This window comes from Acanthisitta chloris, unplaced genomic scaffold, assembly GCF_000695815.1.
Source record: "Acanthisitta chloris isolate BGI_N310 unplaced genomic scaffold, ASM69581v1 scaffold44029, whole genome shotgun sequence".
Classification (NCBI taxonomy): Eukaryota; Metazoa; Chordata; class Aves; order Passeriformes; family Acanthisittidae; genus Acanthisitta; species Acanthisitta chloris.
The window spans coordinates 1-24,905 of NW_008690541.1; the positions used below are offsets into that span (position 1 = coordinate 1).

The 24,905-nt window shown below is 40.0% G+C and overlaps 1 long non-coding RNA gene across 1 annotated transcript in view; it reads right to left on the minus strand.

Moving 5' to 3' along the window:
- Nucleotides 1–18,900: 18,900 nt before the first annotated feature.
- LOC103809017 overlaps nt 18,901–24,905 on the minus strand; it is a 40,371-nt gene continuing 34,366 nt past the window's right edge. Inside the window, exon 4 of the long non-coding RNA XR_624790.1 lies at nt 18,901–19,311. This is a non-coding gene — a long non-coding RNA (uncharacterized LOC103809017). The remainder of the gene's footprint in view (nt 19,312–24,905) is intronic.

The window sequence follows — 24,905 nt, forward strand, 5'->3', positions numbered from 1 at the left end:
GGTTGATTCTATGGTTCTATGATCTTCTGCATGAAGGTCCCACCCTGCTATGGGATGAGCCCACTCATGAGTCTGATACAGCAAGCCCTGTGGGCAGTGTTGCCTGTGAAGGAGTTCAGGCTGCATTACCAGAAGAGGAATTATTTTAAGATAAGCCCTTAGAAAGCTCAGTTGTTCAGACTCCTCCAGGGCACCTCTGAATAAATGAAACTCCCTTCTATATCTGGGTATCTGGAAGGCTGATATGATTGCCTACACACAGTCTCTCATGAAGATATCTCAGTGGGATGTGAGCTGACCTAGGAGGTAAAATTTATTCCTAAAATTGTGTCACCTCATCAGCCAAATTAAATGTCAAGGGACACTTATTTGTCAAGGAGTTGGGGAAACAGTTTGCTGGGAAACCTAAGCATGCAAAGAAAGGCCGAAGTAAATGCATAAAGATTCACAAGTATCAGATGGAGTAATGAAGTTCCAGGCATGAGGTCTCTCAAAGCTGAGATAATGAGACCTATCTTGTTACCATAATGTCTGTAAATTAAAATAAAATGCAGTAAGTTAAATTGTACTCATAGGTGGCATTTAAAATCATCCTGAAATTAACAGATGACATATTTACAAAAGGCTTTTGAAAATGTATTCCACAGGTGGTATGAAATCTGGAAGTCTTTCCTTATCAAAGACAGCAACAGTTATCAAATCATCATAAGCTTGTTTATTACCAGAAATCTTCAAGTTCTGTAAATCCAACATGACAGCAGGTTTTAAAACTACACTCAATGACCTATACACTCAGTCTTCAGATTTCTAACAATTTACAAACTATCATGCAACAGCTTAAAAAGCAGACACTTCCTGAATCTAATCTGACAGCATGAGTGATAAAGACAGTGTATTTTTCCACTTGCTGACCACCTCATATCCACTCAGTGGTGAAAATTAACGTTTTGACCTTTTCAGCCACCGCTCTATCCTAAAGCACAGAAGACTGCTGACAGGGAACAGCTGGGGAGGGGAGAACAGGAGGAAACAGAGTCACACACTTGCCTTACTGGAAAGATGCTGGGGGGGAATTTTCATACCAATGTTTTTTAAGGCCACTCATTGTCAGGCTTTTCAGTGTGTTCCTTCCCATGTGCTTATTAAGATTTTATTTGCAGTTAGCTGCCGTTAGTCTCAGAGGTTTTCATAACTACAATAGGTTTTCTTCTACTCTGTGAACATAATTGGATATATTTTTATATGCTAATGTTTAGAAAGGCAATTACTATAATTCTGATCCAAGCTACTTCTAAATTCCTGAAGAATGCTTCTAGCATACATAAGGTATACAAAATATGTCTATGTGGTTAGCCCCTTCTCTTCCACTGCAGATACTGAAGATCTAATACCTGCCTAAAGAGAAAAAAGCAACAAAAAAGAGATCTTTCCAATACAAACACTTCAAAATAAGCCAGGTACATGTACAGAAAATAGGTGAGCCTTTGTTGCCCATGTACATTGCAGAGCAAACCCCAGCACTCTAATGGGAAAGACTCAGGACTGGTGATGGGGAAGACCTCCCAGGTATAAAGATCTGAATACAGGTTCCAACCAAATTCTTCTCCAAGTGCAACAGTTCTCCAGTCAGCAGAGTATCTTAATGGCTGTGCACTAAGGACCCAGGTAATGATGGTTTATAGCACTAAGGAGTCAGCTTTCTGATGCTTCCCTATGCCAAGGTCAACCTACATATTGCCAGTTTATTAGGAACTAAGGTCTTGTAATACTGGAGAAAGTTTTGTAGACTCCAACTGATGCTTGGTTGAATACATGATTGATGTTTCTCTTGGGGATTATATGCTGCAGCTTGACAATGTAAGCCAGCTTCTCTATTTTCTTTTGACAATAAATAATTGATCACTGATGCTCTCAGTACAACTCTGTTCTTCCTCTAAGTTGGCTGCACCAGTCATACCATTCTGGCAATGAACCATGTCCCTTGTGAGCATTACCCACAAGGGTGTGCCACTCCCATGGTGTACTGTTTCTTCTTCTGTTTTGTCCAGAAAAGTAAGGAGAAGAGCCCCTGAAGGAAAAAAACTCTGAAGATCTTTGGATGCTCTTTTCACCCATCAAACCAAGCACAGATTGCTGCCTCAAAATCCAGACCTTTGCCTTTAGATCTGATACTCAAAAGATTGCTCTTCACTGAACTGACAGGTAAAATCTCAGGCCATCTACCTGTTTTCCAATGAAAACTACCTAATATTCTTACAGATTTTCACTAAAAAAACCAAACCAAAACAAAGCTGATTATCATATTGATAGGGCTTTTTTCACCCAAATCTTGTTATAAAGGGGAGAACAAACATCACACTTACTGTTGCCCAACAGTATGTGCTGAGACCCACAGCAGCCTCTGGCTTAATACTGATCTCAGACACTGTCTCAGTAAGTTCACAAATTACTAAGTGTGTTTCTTCTAAGCAAGTTCAATCAGAAAATTTCCATACATTTCAGGTTAATACCACTTAACTGGTATCACAAAAAGGACCTAACCCATGGCTGTTTCACACTAGATAGGGGATCATTGCTTGAAGCTGGCGCTTCACTCTAGAACACCAAGTATGCTGCTTATGACTAAGTATTTGCCTTTGTCACACACAGAATATACACATTCACTGTCACTGACAGAATAGGTAAGGGAACAGAACTGAGGTATTTCTAAAGGAAAGTGTAAAGACAAATTAGGAGAATATAATGCTACAATAGCAAAAACATATTTTACGTGTTGTGGGAAAATAGAAAATAAACTATGTGAAGATCTTACCACAACTTACTGAACAGAGACTGGTTTGTATACGTCAGTCTATCAAGTCATTAAAATGAGATAGACAAGGCCTGAAATAGCAGAAGTGAAGTACCATTTAGTCATATTCAGATAAAATAAATACAGGAAATGCCTGCACCGAAATTGCTGTATCCTGATCCCAGAATTAGTACAGTTTACATAACAGCAGATGAATCTGCATCTTTTCCATTTATTTACCTATTTATCATCTTCTGAATGTTTCTGTGTGGCTCTAATCAACTATGTCTTCGATTTTATTAGATCTCTTTGTTTAGGAGGCATATATTTTTCTGTCACATTCCCAGTTAAATCAATTTCTTGTGCTTGAAAAACTGTGTGCAGAGTTTGCTTTATCACAGAATCCCCTTGATATTTCGTCAAGAAGAAAAATGTATCCAGCTCTCTGAAATCATGCCAAATAGCAGACTTGGCTCCCAGATAGAAACCCAAAGATAAGGCTGCACTGCAAAAAATCAAATCCAAGGAAATTAGAGCATGAGCAGTGATTAAATAAATTACACAGCCTATTCTGCTCCATCTAATTTAAATATAGAAATGCCATCATGCAGCCCTCTGATTCTGTCTCCTAGAGAAATCCACTTAGGAAATGCAGTTGGGTGGAGACAGAACTTGGCTGGGAGGGGTGGGAAAAACTGCATATACTTAAAAGGGGATGAAGAAAATACATAAAGAACAAACAGTCCATTTGATTTATGTGTTTTCTTTCATTAGTGTAAACAAAGGATAATGTATTTACAGGATAAAAATCTAACTTTTTAACTGCCTTTAATGTGAACTTCAAGTTTTCAACACTGGCTGAAAAAGACCATTATACAGTTCCGTATTTACTTTTTCATAGTGGTATCTGTGTTGAACATGTTCACCGTAAAATCTGATGATGATGACTGTCAGCAACAGTGCTTCAAACTCAATATATGATCATAAAACAAGGTTGTGTTCTCCTTCCTTCCCCTTTCATTATCACTTGTAGGAGAGAGGCAGTAAACCACACCTTATCTGGAATTTTCTAAATGATGCAAATGACAGAACAGAATCTCACTCCTCTTCTTCAAACTTTCAGCGACACCAACAACTGCAAACCTGCATCTTTATTAGCAAAGCCAGCAGATATGTCTTGAAAACAAAAAGCAGAATTACTAAGAAAAATGGACAATTTTAACATAATTTTTCTTAGCACTACAGCCAACCTTTAAACTGACATAGATAGCACTTAGATCAAGCCAAGTCTGGCATCATCTCATGGATCATGCACAAGAGGAACAATTTCCTAAAGTTCCAGGCACAATATACTTCCTTTACCCTTGGACAGTCACACCTCTTATTTTCAGATACGCTATTTTAATAAGGGGAGAAGCAAAGATGTTCTCTTGCAGGTAAGCTCAAGCTGGGTGTGCTTTGCAAGAGGACAGTGTACAAGGAAGATCAAAGGCAGGTAATATGAGACTCACAAATACAAGATGAGATGAGGCTGGTTTTGTCCAGCTCCTCACCTGGGCAGCTAAAGCAGCCCTGACTCATCTTTAGCATTCTTCCGGTGCAGAGCTTCAGCTGAGACAAAAGGTTACACAAAAAAGATATTTATGTTTCTTTGTGCTTTGGCAGAATGGTAAATTCTATAATTGTGGCAGTGTGTCTGTTTCTAATCACATCTCTTAGCCTGCAGAGCAAGCAAAAAGCAAGGATTGTGTGTACTTGGTAAGCTGGAAGTCAGCAAGAGCCTCTAAACCAAGTTACTGTACCACCCTCAGACTGCCACATTGAAAATACAGAAGACCTGATACATATGACCAACATATCTTTGCATGAATGTTATGAAACAGACTGAAGCATGTAAAGCTAGGTGCTGATGAGATAGAGAAAAGCTGAAAGCCTCCCAGCACAGGCTGTGCGCTGATTTGAAGTCATACTCCTCTGCAGTGAAGTTCTGTAAAGTCATCCCAACAAGGTCTCTGTAGTAGTTAAGTCTTAAAAACAGGTTTTAAGTGCAACTTAAATGACACGTTGGCCTTATGATGACACTGTGCACAGCAGTGGCTTTATTCATTTTTACAAACAGCTTCTTTTCTTTCCTCCCATTATATTTCTTATAAGGAGTTTTGAAATGAATACAGAAAAAGCAAAATGGTGAGCTGATCTGTAACAGTTTTTCATATTTATAACCTCTAAGCACAGAGAGATGTTGGACTAGAAACTTGTTTTCATTTGGAAGGAAACTCTGGCTAAATATTAATTCTTCTACAATCAGTATAAACCACTTAATTATTTCAGTGGGGTCAATCTAATACTGTTTTTGCTTCTCACAGAAACAAGCACACATCAACTTCCAATACTCATCTAATATCAAAGGCTTCCTTTTCATGGATAATTCCTCAAAGTCATTGTTTCTACTCAATTGTGCCTTACAATAATGAGGATATTTAATAAGTGTAAATAAGTAAACATATAATTTCCCATATAACATTAGCCTTTCTTCAATGCTTTTTAAATATTATTTTGATTACAGCGTGAGCTGCTTTAAAAGCAGTTTGAGCAGCTCACTCAGGAACACTGCTGAGAAATCAAAACAAGTACAATACAAAATAAGAGGGGAAAATGTAAAGACAAACTAAATAATTACATTTCAGGAAGGATGACTGAACACAGTCTATTTTTTTCCAGTGCATAGACAAGTGTGTACTCCAACACAGAGAATCACTCACAATCAGACTGATATCACCTAACAGGACCCCAGTCCAGCCAGCAGTCAGTGCAATGGCACCACTGGAATTACCCTGTCAGCATAAACCTCTCCTGGGCCCAGCTGCTCAAATCTGTAGTCCCTTTCATGCACAGTGCAGTATAATGAATGCTGACTGTGGTCCTTCCCACAACAATATTTTAGCTGTTTTGCTTAGTCATACAGCTTTACATCCACATGTACAGTCCAACATCTCATGGCCCTCAGGTATGAAGCTCCCTATAAAGCCCTGTTAAGCACAGCCTCTTCTTGTACAACAGCATCTTATCTGAAGATATCAAAACATATTGGATGGGAATGACTGACTTCTATCAAACTGAAATGCAAACATTAGTAATGGTGATTCAGCTGTGCCACAAAATAAGGATTAGGTAAACTGCATTAACTAACTGCAATGCAATAGCCTTGGATAGGGCAGTTTTCAATGCTTTTCCCACCGGCAGAAGTCAGTGCAAATGACCTCCTCAAACCAAAGCTCTTTTACTTAGCTGCCAGTCTCTCACCAAGACTGAAAAAGCCCACACACCAGTTCTGCAACTCTAACCCAGAGTATTGCTGTGACTGTTGCTCACATGATCCTTTCTTTAGGCAAAAATGTAAAGTAGCTTTATTCATTTCAGCTCAGCCCTAGCAACATTTTCAAACCTCATGACAAGAGGAGCCAGTGAGGAATGGTGGCACTCAGGGATGGGAAAGAAGGAAGAAAGTCCCACTGGAAATGAAATGTTAGAAAAGAAAGAAATAATAATAATAAATAAGAAGGGAGGAGGTGAAACTGGTTTAGGGAGCAATGGGTGAAGGGCAAGAGGTGAATGCAATACATAGCCTAAATAGACTCCAGTCCACTGAACAGACAACATATCACAAGGAGTGAACAGACTACACCAGGGAAGAGGGCATGATCTAAGAAATAAAAAAGGAAAAATAAAGGCAATGTGAACTGGCTAACGGATATGTCTAATAAACGAACTCCCTCTGCCCTTTTGTTGCTGCCAAAGAAGCAGTTCTACCTGTTGATGTCCTAGAAACAGGCACACAATTTCACAACCAGCAGAAGCTCAGCTCCTTAAATCTGGCTGGTGTTGAGACAGTTTAGGTTCAGAGATTCTGCAGATTAAGATGAACAGCACAGAGTACAACATCAAGTCTCTGCCAATTACCCAATCACAAACTTAATCTCTATTTTCCATTGTGAGGCATTGTAAATGGTGCAATTTTTTTTTCATGCTGTGACTCTGGGATGTCAATTGTAATCAAAATTAGAAGAAAATAAGATAGATGTGAGTTTTATAGGACTACAGTAGTATACACTAAGCAGAGTCCAAACTATTTATGATTCTGAGGAGCAACTACTTTATAGAAATTAGAGAACATTCTCACACACTAATTCATCTAGGTAAAAAAAATTCAAATCTTTTTGGCTACCATTTAAAAATTATGCAAACTGTGAATTTTTTTCCAGTTGAGCTGAGCATCAAGTATATAGCCTAGTTTGACTAGATGACACTTTAGTGTGGCCAGGAATTTTGTATCAAAAAGCCTTTCTTTTCTATTGATTTCATTTTCTGAATGGGAATTTCTTTCACAGTACAATATATAATCACAATTTTCATTTCCCATTATCAGCCTTCATTCTGCCTATGATCTGTCATGTCAGGTCATAAAGACTGAAACAGCATTTGAGATATGCAGCTGGGCACAGTAATGAAGATGCACTGTAGACTTTCTTAAGTAGAATAAATAGTAAAGAGATGTTAAGGCTGAACCTACACATGACCAAAAGAGAAAAATGAAACAAGAGAAACTTGAAAAAATTGGAGACAACTCACAAGGTAATGAAGGGTAAAGTATGGAACTAAACTGAATAATAATCTTTCCAGAAAGAGAGTGGAAGGAAAAGAGTGTAACATCCTATCAGTCTCCTCCTCTGTCCAACACAGCCGTGAAATCAGCTTAACTGGAGTCCAGCTTTGCCAAGTTCTACACACAGAATGGAAGGTCAGATCCTGTCCCTCCCCCCAACAGAAATGCCCAGAGATCATGCAGAGGCAGGATGCAAGCAGGCAAATGGCAGAGCACAAAAGGCGCAGAATGGCACAAATTAACCACACACAAGAAGAGGATGTTTCACCAGGGAGTTTTGTTCACATAAAGCGAGGGAGATTCTACTGGAGAGTGAGGTAACTGAAACAAGAAGTTCACAGCTTTGGCATCCACTGCAGGCCAGACCTCCAACGGCTGAAACGAAAATGCCTTGGGAAATATTTTCCCATCTGAAAGAATGGTATTTGTTACACTCTTGCACTGAAGCGATACCATCCAAAAGGGATGCAGCTAATAAAGAAACTGAGCCAACACTATCCCAAACTGAGCTTTAACTAGATCTAACCAGATGCAAAGAGATATGGCTCTTGCTATTACTATTACGTTTACATAGAAGGACTGCACAAATGATGATGATGATGATGATAGACTGTAAACAAACAACTGCAAAAGAAAAAGGGGGTTGCTGAAGGCTCACTAACACACCATTAAACTTAGCCACACATTATGAATAAAACAACACAGCAGTTTTGTGAGGCAATTTGGCAAGGAGATTCCACTACGACTCCTCCAGAAAAAATTTACCAGGCAGGAGCATCCAAAATCTGTCAGCACAAATGCCCAAGTACTGACCTTGGGGGAGAGACAACTTCCGTCAAACTGGTTAAATGATACTCTCAATGAAATATCCATGGCACTTAGGTTGTCTTTCTGAAAGACCTGGCTTATAAAAATATATTCTAAAGCCTACGTTTGGTTGTAAAGGTTATCTATTTGACAGGCAACTCACCAGGACTGAAACAACTTTCTGAATGTTTATGTTTCCATTGCACTGCAGCAAACAGCCATTTCTTCTAGGTACCACCTAGCTAAAAATAATTTCATTAGCATGTTGAAATCTCAACCTACCCCCCTAGATGGATAGGTTTCATAGAGTCAGGGCATATGGTAGATCATCAATGTTGAAAGTAAAACATCTCTCTAGTCCATTGCTTTCAGTTGTTCACTTCCGAGACATCTTTGTATTTCCTGCTCATTCTTTAAGCAAACATGTTTTTTGGTTTGGGGTTTTTTTATTTATTTTGGTTTGGTTTTTTCCTGTGAGGGTGGTGAGACACTGGCACAGGTTGCCCAGGGAAGTAGTGGGTGCCCCAACCCTGGCAGTGTTCAAAGCCAGGTTGGATGAGGCCTTGAGCAACCTGCTCTGGTGGGAGGTGTCCCTGCCCATGGCAGGGGGTTGGGACTAGATGATCCGTAAGGTCCATTTCAACCCCTAAAACTCTATGATTCTATGTTTCATTTGTTTATTTAAAGGATGAAAAAAAGGCAATAAAATAAAAACATCAGACTGTGACAGGAAGGCCTCACCACCTGTTTCTCATGAGCCTGGGCTGTTCTTGCTACAAACCAATTGGAAATTATGTATTACAAGGAATAATATTTACCCAAAGCAAACAACAGTACTAGATAAATACACTGTTCTTAGCTGGTGAGCAAACTAACTTGATTTTCAGTAGGGGAAGAAAAGTAACAGTGCACAGTATTACTGTACTATGACTTTAAATATTTTCTGCAGATTATCATATGACAACAGTTTGATTGTTTAAGACATATATTGCAGATTTTGAAAATCCAGCAAGAGCATAACAAAATTATTTCTGAAGAGCCTTGCTAGAAGGATGCAGTAATAATCCTGGCACTGGCTGGAAGGAGCAAGCATCTTGTCCACTCATCTTTCTCATCCGTTTCTCTTGCACTGAATAGTCCTTGATAAGTTTCCTAACCTTCTCATTAAAAGCATACCTGAACAAACTTCAATTGCTGTTTGTGCTATAACTGTGGCCACACTGTGTAGACCTCCAGTACTTAGCTGTGGCTACAAAGACTGTTCTGCAGGTCTGCTTTCCTAAGAAAATGCAAACACTTTGCCTGGCAGGAAATTCCTCCCTTCTTTACAGAAACTTTTTGATTCCAGTGGAAAAATCTTAACCACACTTGAGATAGCATTGAAATAAGGTCCTAGAAACTAAATAAAAATTAGTGATAGGAGAGAGGTCGAAATCTAGTGTCACTAATAAGGGAAAAGAGGGCACCACTATTCTGTCATCCACTTCACTGGGTAATAGCAAGCTGAGCAGCCTGGATTTCCTGCTGGCACATCCTCAGAGGTCTAACTCCGAATGCCACATACATTGTCTGCCATCAAATAGATAGATCATGGAAGTTATGGTAAGTATAGGTGGCAGGAAAGACCAAAAATGGAAAAGAAATAAGCTCTTTCAGTCATTCCCCTCAGAAAAACTTTTAGGTCTTTTTCACTGGCTGTGATTATATTATATTCCAAGCTTATGTTGCAATTTCAATTCTCATCATTAGCAGTTCTTCTGAGTGTTTTCACAAAGACCATGCACAGATGTCCTGAAGGTGCAATTTTTCAGGTTTTTGTGGACACTTGTATTGAAGGTGCTAAGCATCTGAACCAGGCCACTCTGGCTTGGAATGCCTGCAGTTGGAGGGGTGGAAAATACGTGTGGTCATTCTTATGCACTCCTGACAACAGAAAGGCAGGTTTTATTGAGAAGCAATCTGATATACTTCACCCTTTTTCTGTCAGTAAGAAGAATGATGAATCGTTGAAGCAAGTGTATTGCTGTACTGGGACAAGACCTCCAGTCACTCTAGAAGACAAGATGAGGTCACTGGTAATACTAGAGCCAGAAGATGTCTTAATTGAAGGGCTACCTACTTTGCAACAATCTACACTTCAGTCTATTTTTGTAGGCCCTTTCTCTGTTGTGAAGCAAGACAGACAAAGCTTGTTATTGTCACTTTGATACTGTGTATCCACTCACCGTTCAAAGAAAGTCTTTATATAGATTCTGCAGTAAAATAAGCTACAGCATGAGTCACACTTCAAGAGTCCATAGTTCTTGAGTGTTATGAGGCACCAGAGGAATCAAATGACTTGCATATGAGAACAAGACATTATCCACCAAATTATAGAACAGCCTTTAAGAAAGGTTTCACTAACAGAGAGAAAAAGCTGCCTTCACATCTAAATCCACTTCACATAATTCTTCTGATACCTTACAACTTTTGACCATATTAGAGACAGGTTTTGCACACCATATTGTAATCAAAATCAAATGCATTGAAAATAATGCAAGAATATTTTTTCATTTAATATAATTATCTTTTTTTTTCACATGGCAACTGCTGTTTATCTGATCTGTTTTCCTTTGATAGTACTGAGGGGATTCAGTGTTACAGAATGAAGAGGCTGTACACATATGCCCAACATATTTAACCAGCTAGTTTTAAATTTCCAAGTATTTCCCTAAAAAAAAAAGGAACATCAAAGAATGCACTTTTATCAATATACTGTCTCTTCAGTTTTATAAACTTCAGACTTCTGTGAAGATCTTGGCACATTTTTGAAAAGATAGGCACTGTCATATCTGTGTTTTGCGTAAGATCATTATTTGCATATCTTCTATGGAGTTAGAAGTCCATTGCATACACCTGTGTTAAATGGATCCCCAACTGCCATCAATTAACAGTCTCACTGGCTCCAGCAAAACTGATTTGCATTTGTTGATCAGTTCCAATAGCACTAATGATCACCCATCTTCACACAGGAAGGCACATTGTCCACTAGCTAGTATGGAGCACTAGATCTCAGGAGACCACCGGCATATTCCCAAGTATGCTGCCCACTCACCATAACTGATACTTGGAACAAAACAGGTTCAAACTGGAAAATGTGTTGTCTACATCTCCTGCAGCCTGTAGAAGATTTCCTGTTCGTTTCTGCAGTAAGAAATTTCAACCTTGGGAAAGGCTACATGCAGACAGCCAACATTCCAGCCACGTCCTGGCCCTCTTCTATTCCCAGGCTCTGTCCCCTTACCCATAGGGAATATGGATGAGAGAAGGACTTAAAAGCACGGATCACAGCCTTCATGCTACAGGAGAATCACATAACAATTCTGGAAATTGTTTTCACCTCTAAATTTTAGAAAATCACAGTAGGTTACAAAAGCAGTAAACAAAAGCTCTATGGAATAGGTATGACATATTCTTGTCTTGGAAAACACCTGGTAGTGTTTTCTCATGGCAAAGTCACAAGTTTTCACATGACTGGTATCACATCAGTTTAGCAAACCTGATAGGTATTACAGATCTGACATGATTAGAAAAAGCAGTGTAAACAGCCCTGCAGACCTACTGGATGACTGCACTGTCCAGTGAGCATTAACAGTGCTAGCTTCAGATAGACCTAATCCTTCCTGCAACAGAAATAAGTGGGAAAATCCAGACAAGAGGAAAAAGTATTAGTACCTGAACACTTGAAATGGAACTATTTGTCAACAATAGCATGGATACAAATCTGGTATTTTAAAAGGGGAAATTGCTGCAAGTGTCCAAAGGTGTCTTTTTAGTAAAGAAGTGAGAAAAAAGAGCAGATGTAACCACCAATGCTGCAATCTCAGACCTGCTGATTTGCTTTGCCTGAAAACAGAAGCTAAGGGTCTGATGCACCAATGTGTTGCAGAATCACAGAATCAATTAGGTTGGAAAAGACATCAAGATCATCAAGTCCAGCCCATGAACTAATACCACCTTGTTGACTAGACCACGGCACTAAATGCCACGTCCAGTCTTTCCTTAAACACCTCCAGAGATGGTGACTCCACCACCTCCCTGAGCAGTCCATTCCAACATCTAATCCCCCTTTCTGTGAAGCAATTCCTCCTAACATCTAACCTAAACCTCCCCTGATGCAGCTTGAGACTATGTCCTCTCGTCCCGTTGCTAGCTGCCTGGGAGATAAGGCTGAGCCCTACCTGGCTACAACCTCATTTCAGGGAGTTGTAAAGAGCAACAAGGCAAGGTCACTCCCTGAGCAGTCCATTCCAACATCTAATCCCCCTTTCTGTGAAGCAATTCCTCCTAACATCTAACCTAAACCTCCCCTGATGCAGCTTGAGACTATGTCCTCTCGTCCCGTTGCTAGCTGCCTGGGAGATAAGGCTGAGCCCTACCTGGCTACAACCTCATTTCAGGGAGTTGTAAAGAGCAACAAGGTCACCCCTGAGCCTCCTCTTCTCCAAGCTAACATGCCCAGCTCCCTCAGCCACTCCTCAACAGACCTGTGCTCCAGACCATTCACCAGCTTCGTTGCCCTTTTCTGGACATGCTCCAGCACCTCAGTGTCCTTCTTGCAGTGAGGGACCCAGAACTGGACACAGTAATCGAGGTGTGGCCTCACCAACTACAGGGGGACAATCACTTCCCTGGTCCTGCTGGCCACACTATTTCTGATCCAGGCAAGGATGCTGTTGGCCTTCTTGGCCACCTGGGCACACTGATGGCTCATGTTCAGCCACTGTCAATCAGCACCCCAAGTTGTTCTTCCAATTTCAGGTCAGTGTGACTTTTTTCCAAGAGACATAAAACTCAAATAATGCTCATATATTAGGTTAGTTACAGCAACAGAGATGCAATTCAGGAGAGGCTTCCAAAGGATATACTAGTAGCAGAAGGAGGTTAGAATGGATGATGGTGGCTAGAAAAGCTGTTTTAAACTACCAGAAGAAGAAAGCTAAAAGTGACAAGACTTTGAACTCAAGTGACACTTTCTTTGTTGGAGAAGCACTCCCAGGAAAGAAGTTGATAGCCTTTTCTCCAACTTTCACAGAGCTACATTTTATCTAGATCTCTCACCATAGTCCTAAACTGTACAAAGAACAGTAACACACATGCATATGAACAACCCTTAAAGTGGCTCTGCCTAGTAGAAAATCATAAAAAGAGACTGACCCAAATCATCTCTGAATTTATCAGTATCTTTTAGAAGTTTCTGAAAGATAAAAGATGTGTCCCCCTAGAAATATAATTCTCAGTGTCACATGTTAGGCATTGCTTGCTAATGAGAATTAATACTATGTTTGATGTGTTCCCTTATGGTTCTCTTCTCATGCCTTGCAGCAGAATGGACAAATCTCTGCAGCTGTTGCATTCAGAGGCCAGTTTTGTGGAGGTCCTTGCCACACTGCCCAGGCTACACTCCCTGCATGGACAGGTGGCAAAGTTCAGTTTGCAGACACTGAAACAGCCTGATGGGCAGCAGGAGACACTCAACTATTAAGCCATATGGTGGTCAACCAACTGCTTCCTGGTACCTGAAGGGAAAAAGCTGTAGGCCAAACAGAAAGAACCCACAGGCCAGATGGGCACCAGGGTTATCCACAAGAGACTCTAACTTCAGCTCTATAGCCAGTGCATTACCATGCCTGCAAACACAGCCCAGCAGAATGCTACTGAATTAAGTGTTTAATATTTGTATAATACATCAAGATATGTAAGATTAAGGATCCCACAGATTTGCTAACCAAAATAATATTATTCTGACATTGCATTCCTTCAGGAACAGACAAATGCTACAGTACATAATTGGGCTGATATCTCTTTAAATATAGATCATTAGAGCTCTCCTGAGATTCCCATCAGTGTCAGTAAATGTGTGTATAAAGAACTACTCATTTATCTTACAATACAAAACCCCATGCATATATCCACTATGATTATATATTCAGTACAATCTCTTTAATGTCAGTACATCAATGGTGTTTCAGTTGAGATTTAGTATTCATCGCCACATTCAGGCAAGTTTTGTCTTGCCTTCTTATCTCCCATACTTGATCTGTCTCTTTAAACTTGGCACTTCTAGCAACCTCTCCCAGCTAGGTTTTAAAAGTAGATTCTCCTCTCTGCTCAATAAGCAAGAGAACAGTATATAATTTCCTGTTTTCTGTACAACATCTGGCACTGTAGAAAGAACCACTGCAAATCTTACCAAGGCAGCAGAAAAAAATAGCTGAAAATCCTCCTGTATGGAAAACGGCTCTGCAGCACTGGCTATAAAACCTATTACATATTATATGGAGGTTAGCAGATTTCCTGGCAGAATATTGTAAAGTATGTGGGATTTGATTGCTGTATAGAAAGAGAGCACTGAGAGAAAGAGAGACACACAGAGAGAGAGAGAGAGAGAGAGAGAGAGAGAGAGGGAGAGCCTTCCACCAAACACTAAATATGAACCTCAATCTGCTTTTCTCTGCACTAAATAAAAAATGTCAAGAGAAATCTGGCAGGAGTCTATGCTTCCTAACGTTAATATTTTGAGTGACAGCCTACACAAAGCATTGCAAAATAATAACTTTCCTTATTTAATTGGCAAACAGGCTGAGGGTACAACATTTCCCAAAGCACCAGAATGACTTAAGCAACCAGGCTGCATTTACAGCAATGACTTGGGCATTTCAGAAACTACACTGCATTGACATTCAGTGACCTCAGGGACAGAATTTAAATACATTTAAGCATTCAGAAATGCAGTTATTTAAGTGCTGTGCCTCTTAACAATCCCACTGGAAGCACATGACAAGTTGGGGCTTCCATGTGAGGTTAAGAACACCTATCTTTATCAAGCCTCCAACTCCCGTAAGAGGGTTAGTAAATGATGATGACCCTCTATTCAAACACAGTCTTAAAAAGGGGAACCACAACGGCAATGACTGTACATGACAAGGGCAGGCAACTGCCAGCTAGGATGTACCAGGCATGATCTTACAGTGGTACTCGAAGCTTCATTCCATTATCCAAGGTATTTCATTCAGTTGTCCAAGCAGAAAGCAGATTGCCTGAATCACGGGCCAAGTGAGGCAAAAAGAAAACTTGTTTCCTGGCTGCTCACTGGTAGACAGCCCTTCCTCATGGACTCTGAAGAGCAAAAGTAGGATGAGGAGGCATTTGTCTTCCAGTGACTTTTAATTGCTTGAACTTTCACTGTTAATAAAGCAATGTTGCTTTCCAAACCTTTCCATAAAATTTTAGCTCTTCAGTCATCTGTCAACATTCATCTGTGACATACTCCTTGAAGATGTAAAGTCTTCAGGAGGAGTCTGGGAAGGGAGATATTGTCAGTGTCTGAAGTCAGAACTAGTCCATGGAGCCTAGATAATTGTCAGGTTGTTTACAGCCCATCTGCAAAAGCACTGCCTAACTAGGAATCAAATACCTACAAAAACCTGTCCTATGCATTTGTGGAAATAATAGGCAAAATTAACTTGGAATATTGCCATGCACTTACATAAGGTCATGGTATGCTGTGGTTACTTGTCGGTACTGATATTTATTCAAGTGGAATAAAGCGCTATTCATGAGCTAAAAGCCAACCCAATGTTTTATTCACAATTAAAATGCTTTTTCCAAAGAGGATGCGTTTTCCAAAGTGGTAAGCACTGGCCATTTCTGTTTCCTTTAATGTCAGAGGCAGATTCTAAAACAGCAACCCTAACTTCAACTGTTATGCTGCCTGTTCAGGGCAACCCCAGTCTGGCAAGCCAACACTGTCTCCCCGGGAGATGAATATAGCTAAGGGTAAGCAAGGAAGCTGGAACAAACACAGGAGCTTGGGTGCAAGGGTAACTAGGGGCTGACAAGGGTCTCCTGGCTATCTGCAAAACCTTTTCCCGTCGTGAATACAGTGGAGGGAAGCTGGAGAAATTCTGCTATGATAAACTATATTTCAGAAGTGCTCTGCACTGAGGATGGACAGGACCATCAGTGAAACACCAGTAGGAATTTTAATTACAATTGCATTATAACTAAAAACCTCTTGTCCAGCAGCTTTACAGGCACAATACATTCCTTGCAGGCCTCCATTCTGCCCAAATTCAGCACAACATACCTGGAGTTTAAACACTTTGGTTAGACCAATAATTTAATCTACCATGTGCATTTTTTCCTGAATACATTTGCACTGAGCTATTGCTGTTGATGCACACCATTACAATTTAAATTACAGGGGTACATGACACATAGAGCTGATATTGAGTACCAATTGTTAAAGAGGTACTATTGCATGTCTCATTATCATGCCATATGACCAACGCTAGAAATTTCCAGGAGGAGCAGCCCTATAAAGATGATGACAGCCAGTCCATTGTGTATGGGGCATTGCTATGCAACAGTAAGGTCAGTCCAGATTCAAAATATTTCTGTGATGTTTCAAAATCTATCTTGAAGATCACTGAAAAACCCAGTCCTGGCCCTTCAGTGTTCCTTTAAGAGGCGACAGCAATCACCAGTATTAGTAAAACCAAAGCTATTGGCTAAAAACAGGAAGTCCTAAGAGAGTTGTGGAAGGAACCCACTGAGACTTGCATGTTAGCTATAGAAGTGATTGCAGTTGCACCTTTTTTTAACCTAGAAATTACAAATAACTCTTGTAACAAAACATCTTTGAAATGTTCTTTTTCCCCTAACATAGCAATTCCTACTTCAACAAAAATCTCAAATGCTAAGCTTTCATTAGGTACAACTCTATCTAATGTACTCTTCAAGGAGTTCAAGTCAGTAATGGATGAAGCTATTCAATACCACCCTCTTGTAACCCTCTTAGACCCTCTTTCCTCCCTCCTGCAGTCCAGCATCATCAGCATCTAATTACGTATACTCCCAGCTTTAAAAGTTTGTAGCAGACACTGATGATACTGAGTGAAAACATATGATGTTACACTGTTTATAAATCTCCTTTTACAAAATTCCCTTTGTGAAGACCAGTGCAAATCCAGATTACATCCATCCCCTTCACGCGTTCGCACGCAGCCATGGCTGTTGGCCATAGTTCCACAACACCAAGCATTCAATGCAACAACGGCCAATGCTCTGCCAGCCTTTGGGTCCTACTCCCATGCCCAACACAGCATCTTCTTGGCGAGGTCTAGAAATATTTGGGAGGGGGCCCTACTGTGAATAGAGATTAGTGAACAGATTTGGGTCTTTCAGAAGCTGCTGCAGAGCCAAGAAAGAACACCCAGAAAGGGGCAATGCAAATGTTTAGACAATATTTGTCTCCTTTTAGCATGAGAAAATATCTGCATTTTTCTGCAGAAGACCAACTAGACATTCACAAAAGTAACCAAAGTAGACTAGAAAACTCTGAAAAAGCAACAAAGCACTTGGTTTTGCTTTCCAGGACGGACTACAATAAGTTGTTTCTACATCTTATATATAAAATTTTAGCAGTCTTTCAATGGAAACGAAGATGCACATATATGTACATACTGTATGGACTCTATTCCATAATGCATTTCAGACTATCTCACTGAACCAATTTAAAATTGACATCGGCCAGAAAAGAAAAATGTAACACAAAGGTGATTCAAGATCTATTTGTATAATGTTTCTTCTAATTAAAAATAAGGGCCCCTTTTCCAATGAAAGAAAAGCTCAAAAACTGCCCTCTGCCCTGAATCTCACTGCCTCTAACTGTACAAAGATGAATATCCAGAATAATCAATCATCCCCAATTGTCTGTCTTCCAGATCATGGAGCATGTAAAAACCAAAATCTCTGACTGCAGTTGCCACCCATAGTCCTTGGCCTGTCTACAGGGCTGGGAGAACCTAGGTAATGGAGGTCATCCACACATGTCACTTTTACCAAGCTTTCTAGTTTAGCAAACAGTACTTGGAAAATAATGGTAGCCCTTCAGGCTTTGTTCTTTCATTTTGAAATATTTTCTGCCTTTTTTTTTTCTGCTTTCAGGTATTTCTGTTTCTATTAAAAAGTCAACAGCCAACTACTGAGAAAAGAAAATTAGTCAAAGACCTTTGCAGGAGCCCCCCACTGACACAGCAAGATACATACTGAAAGAGACTGTTTCTGGAGCCCTTTTGTCTTATATTAATTCTCATGAGCTGTTACATTGGATTACATTACTTAGAGATGCAAAGGTAGCAACATCAAACTCATACACATCAAATGGGACAGTCTCTTCTCTTTAATAAGTGCTATCAAGACTTTCAAACTCTAAAGTAAAATTGAACAGACTCAAGCTGTGTTTCTTTCCTTGCCCTGATACCCTCTTCCATGGTATTTTTTCAGCAGACTATCTGATAGAGTGTTAAGTGTTTTGTGACTGCATCTAGGTAACTGTGCAGTAAGTCTACCTATTATTTTCCCTCTCCATCCTGACTGTCTTCTATAGAGCATATAGTAATATCTAAGTATTTGGTTGTCTTTCTGATCCATCAGAGTATTAAAATGGATAGGCATTGAGTCTCAAAGTCTTTTTGTGAGCAGATTTAATTCCTTGTCCCCCCCTGCAATTTCCCACTGAAGAATGTGCCAATTACTAATTAGACAGTCCACAAGTTTGCTAGCCATTCATTTACAAAAAGACACAGGGCACCCATTTTAATGCTGCAGTCATGTTTTAATCAAACACTAATCTTTAGAGGCCTTTGAAGGCATGAGATAAGCTCTCTTTGACAATCTGATTCTTAAAATAACTTTTTTGCTTTAACAGTTAACAGGTCAAATGAGAATGCAGCAGGCAAGTCATGGATTAAATAGCACCTTCAACAAACAGGACTCAGCAACATCAAGCAAGAGTCAGAAAGCACAAGCTGAGGGGGATGGGACAGTAAGCAGGACATACATCAACTTTTAAAGTTTGCCATTGTCCAATTGTTTTTGGATAGCGTGCATGACAGCGCAGGTCATCCACTGGAGCAGGCACCTTCAGACTAGGGGCTGCAATAGCTCAATGCCTCCTTGGAGCAGAAGTTCCATGAGGAAATGTGACTTGATCTAATTTTGGAATCTGGAAAAAAGACAAACATCAGGAAGGAAGTTTAAAAAAAGTTTAAGTCCTTTCAAAGAAAAAGGAAACTCAAACCAGATAATTCCAAATAGTAGCAAGTCAGCGTCAAACTGCTGTGACACGTCTCTTTGGGAACAGCACATAAGGATTGCTTGTCCCTTTCTGTACTAGTTGAGACAGGGAGCAGGAAGTCACTACTATCTTTGGATGGGTTTAGCCCAATGGTTTCCAGTTATCCCTGCATGTACTGGTAGTGCAGACCTGCATTTGTGTACCACACACATTAAGCTCTGCTGAGTTAGGTGTTCAGAGAGCTCCATTCAGTTTCAGACACTCCTGTCTATTGAACAACCTTCGTAACAGAAGGCTGGAGTACTCCAGACCCCACAGATGATTAAAGCTAACAGACAGGAGATCTGTCAAGAAAAGGAATTGTAACAGAGGAAACTACTTCCACATTTCTGGGATAAAGACACAAACCCCTAATTCCACATGAATTCTTCAGTACTGTGCATACAGCACTGCCAGCGAGTACAATCCTCTGTGGGTTCCTGCAGGACTACTTGGCCAATAGAGAGTACTTGATATAGCCTCAGTCATTACTTCGTGGAAGATCAGGACCAGAAGATCAGTCAGCTCCCCTGATTCACCTGGCAAACAGTCTCTGAGGGACTTGTTTGCTGAGTCATCATTTAACTTGATCAGTTTCTTAAAATTATTGGGAAATTAAATTAAGACTTTATTAGATAAGTCCCAGTTGTAGGAGAGTAAATCCTCATCATGCACTAAAATGGTCTAATTTACATTACAGAGATTCTCAGATGCATGATGGATGCATGTTGACCTCACAATGACCCTAGATGGCAAAGGTTTCTTCCCATTCTCACTTTGTTCTCCTCTCCTATTCCTCCTTCCCTCCCTCTCACCCCTCTTTTTCTCTGACAGCCCTGTAAACAAAACTGAATTTATTTAGACCCAGTGAAAGGGGGAAAATGGGCACAGCAAAAAGGGCTACCACCTCCTCCTTCCCTCATCTGTCCTCCTCCTGCACAGTGGCAAGTCAAACTGTATCAGTAAAGTCAGAGGAAGGAAAAGGAACAACACGAAGCACTTGTAAAACACCCATTCTGAAATGCCTGGTTCTCAAGGAAAGGTGCCTGAAATGTTAGAATTAGCAAACATAACTGAATGGAAAAGAATTCCAACGACTCATTCTAAAACGAAAGAACACTGGCTCTAGGCTCTAATCCTTCTATGTGTCTGAGACAGGCACAACTGTCAATGAGATTTAACATGTAAGGAGGGAGAAAAATCCACATACCAACCTTCTACGCACTGCCGTTACTAAACTTTAAGTACAACTTCTCCTATGAATGTATTCCATATATTTCAGACATTCATTTTACCAACAGTCTATCCTAAACCTCCTCTTTTGCTTTAATATGCCCCAATACTCCTGTGATAGATATTGAATTCATAAAGCAAACAAGGTCCAGCTGGGTAAACAACAAGTACAAACACACCTTAGGAAGTGGTTATTTATCCTAAATCAACCCTCAAACAACCTCATACCCTTATTCTTTGAATCAAGGTAGTGCTGGACACATTTCAGCAATACAAGCTATGTCTTCAACCACAAGTGCTAATTATCGAGATTTCAGCTGCTGCCTCTTCTCTTTTTAAAGTAATTTACCATTGTTCTCATACAGTCTACTGTTGTTAACTCACCTATGTTTTCAGCTGAGTAAAGTATCCCACACTTCCCGACCTGAGCTGCTACGCAGTATTGCTGTATGGTCTTTCAGGGAATGCAGCAGTGAAGCCCATCTGTAGTCATATTTCTGCATTGCCAAAGTTTTGTGCAACCATGATGCAGTCAATCTGTTAATATTCCCTCTGACATGTGCATGTCAGTGAAAAAATCTCTGCATCTGTAAAACACTTTGGCATCCCTGACAAAGAAGGACTCTATGCAAAGGTCAGGCTTTCTTCTTGAGCAAAAACATTTTAGGGTAATTTAAACAGACATGCAAGTCTAGCAATCTGGAAATTCTCACAGTTGCTGTTTGCTACCTAAACTGTGTGCTGCTTAGAGTCATGTGTGTTCACATGATCTGCTAAGCTGGGAGCTGAGGGCTGTCTCCTGCTCTTGAACTTTTTCCTCCTGCACTTTAAGATCTGCCCAGCAATGCTTTTATTGTGTAGTGCTGAGTACATGAGCATGCATGTAAAGGGCATGTGATGGCAGCTAAATGGTTTATAACTGTTCTGATCTTTATCAGAATTTCTTTAGGTATTGAAATAAATGATTACAATTTCAGGACCTTTTTTGTTTTCAAAAACCAGATCCTTTGGGTTTGGTCCATTAGAACTTAGACTGCACTTTGCCCTATACAGCAGCCACAGAGTAAAGGAACAGCATGTTCAATTTTCCTCTTCCCTAGATACAGGAATATGTATGTTGATTATCTTTACAGAGTATTTATATCAATTTTGCTTTCCCAGGACTCAATACACAGAGCATACCTCATACAGGCTATAATGTTTTCAAGAGTTATTTAAAGGCTTCCTGTGAGTAACAAACAAAACATGAAAGACATGAAGCTTACAAACTGAAATTCTGTCCAACACTATAGAGATGAGCATTTAGAAATATAAGTAATCATAGTAAGAAAAATATAACCTATAATAAGAACACTATAACCTATCAAAGTCCATAGGTCAGTCAGCTTTCTACTTCTGTGCTGTAACAGAAGCAGTGGCACCAGCATAGGGCAGTACAGGAGAATTGATGACTAGCTGGAATTAATGGCCCCAGGCCATGACTGAGGCAATCAACTCCTCCCATCTCCTCAGTAACCCCAGGAGATATAGTCTCCTCTGGAACATTAACATCCAGTTTTTTAGTAAAACTCTTTCTGCACAGAATTTTTGTGCTTAGACTATTTGGAGTACTTTATATACACATATGAGCAAAAATACAGTCAATTAGGGAGAGCACATTGGAGTGAAAAGCAGTATCAATGCCTTTAAGGCTAAGTTCAATGGGAACAAATGTTTTTAGATAGTAAAGAATGCAAGGGGGCTTGTACTGTTATCACTGGCTCTCTGTATACTTGAAGTGAGAGCTATACTGCATTAACTGCTTTCTGCTAGCCTTCCAGGTCTCCAGCTTCTTCAGCAAGTCTGTGCTTCACCCCTGCCCAACTGCTGTGTTTTGCAGCACCTCACACCACTACCCCTGCTATCACCACTGCTGTAAAAATGTCACGGAACTTCTTGGATAGATGCTAGGCACTTTCAAAATTGATTATAATGCATGTACAACAAAGATAATAACCACTTTAATCACCACTGCCATGAAGTTATTAGTACACTACAGATCTTACTTTTATGCCACTTTATTCCTTGGCACAGTCTCAGTTATGCTTCTTTTGTTCCTCACACAAGCAACTCCCTTTGCAAACACACACTGATTGCCTCTTGGCATAGACAGCAAACACATTATAAACTTTCAGCAGTTATACATGCAGAAAGTATTGACTGTTCTTCTCAGGTGAGCTCTGCAAAACTGCAAAGGACCTTTCAAATCTGCATCCTGGATGTTCTCTTCCTCAGAAAAGCACTGTTCTGAAGAATAATCCATTTGACTGAGATGCAATCTGGAATGTTGCCATGCACCACAGAAGTAATTCTTGACATGCATAGTGACAAATGAAATAGAGAGGTCTCTCTGACTGCTGAGTGCTACCTACTAACTCTCGGCAAGTTCAAACCTGCACTTACATTCAAATACCTCTACTAACATACAGCCTACCCATGAAGCATTCAGCAATCCAAAACACTGGCATCACATGGTATAAAAAATAGTGTGTCTCATGTGTTTAAGGCTCCAGATTGCTTGCTTGGTTATTGAACACTTTTGGTCAAATTCTACATCAAATGCATGCAAGGGCTTTCCCCCTGAAGCCCATATGGTCTGTGCATATAATCTAACTGAAGAGGACAAAGTTTTGATTTCTGCAGCCAAACCATGAAAACTTTCATGATTACATTTCATTTTTTAAAGGTCCTGAAAAAAACCTGTGTTTGTGTGTTCCTTCAACAACATGGATCCAGTACCAGAATACGGTACTGGCTGCAACAGTTAATTTATTATGTGTCAGTACAGCAAAAGTAGTAACAGACACAAACCATATTTGCCACCCTGTTGTTTCAGAACTGCCCACAGATTACTTTAATATTAAAGGATGTACCACAGTACCTCCCCACTGCAAAATGGAGCTGACAATTTTATCACTGCTTATCATGGCCTGGGGAAAATGATGCATTTGTGTGCAATTATCAGCTTTACATAGCCTTTCACGGTCTGCAGATTTTTTGTTGCAGTGACGGTGATGCTTCTGGGATGGTTAACTAACTTGCCCTCAAAAACAGATAAAAACTGAAATTGACAGAGTTTCTGGCAAGAAAATTTCTGGCAGAGGAAGCAAAGTAGGAAATGCAGTTCCTGATATAAAACAGCCCACTCTGTCTCATCTGAGAGAAGGCTTGCTGCCTGGGTATTTCTCAAATGAAAAATTGCCAGGGTTTAAAACAACTGAGGCTTTCCTACTATGAGAATTATGTACTTTACAGATCAAGATAAATCTTTACTAAAATATGAAAGTCAGTGTTTCAAACAGTTCCTTTCCTTCAGTGAGGTTACATTTACAGTTCAATGAGTGGACTTGGATTATAGGGTCCTTTTCCACTCAAACAGACTGAAAATATACATATGTATCACATAAGCAGTGTTCAACCACTGAACAAAAATTATGAGAGATGTCTCCCTGAAGGAATTACTCAGTCCCTCGAGAATTTTCTTCCATTATTCCTCACACCTTTCTTTTTGCCTCCTTCCTTCCTCCCACCACTCATCATCTGTCCAAGGAAAATAATGCCAGGTTATTCAATGGCCTTGTTATCACAAGAAGTTGTTATGGTACACTGGTAAGCTGAGCAGGGAGGTTTGTATGGTTCGTGGCGAAAAGCGCAACCTGAGTCTCCACTCTTCCTACTGGGAAGTTCAGCTGGAGTCACTGAGGAAATACAAAACAGAGGCAGGAACCTGGAGTTTTAAAAAAGAGCACTGGCCACCTAGTACTGGAAACAAGGAACAACCACTCCTACCACTTCCCCAGCTCAAACTGGAAAGCTAATTGGGACACAGCCCAAGTGTAGTATGACAAGTCACAGTATATTTCTCCTGTGCCCTTGATCTCCATCACTGATGCTAAAGGTGAATTCTACATTTTATAGCTCACATTTCCTTCCAAGTGATTGCTCCTTCCATCTTGTAGTTATTTGTTTAGATTTTTAGTGCACAAAAATCCTGGCATTGCCGCTATGGGCTCTGAGCCATCTGAGCAATCTTCCTAAAATACACTAACACATCATCCATATGGTTACTCAATATGTAACTATTTACTTCCCAGCATAATCACAAAGGTAATAAAAACTGTTAAAAGCTTCACAAAACGTAACAAAAGACTGTCACCCTAATAAGGAGTCTATGATTTACACTGAATAGCAGTTTCAGCCATCAGTTTGCA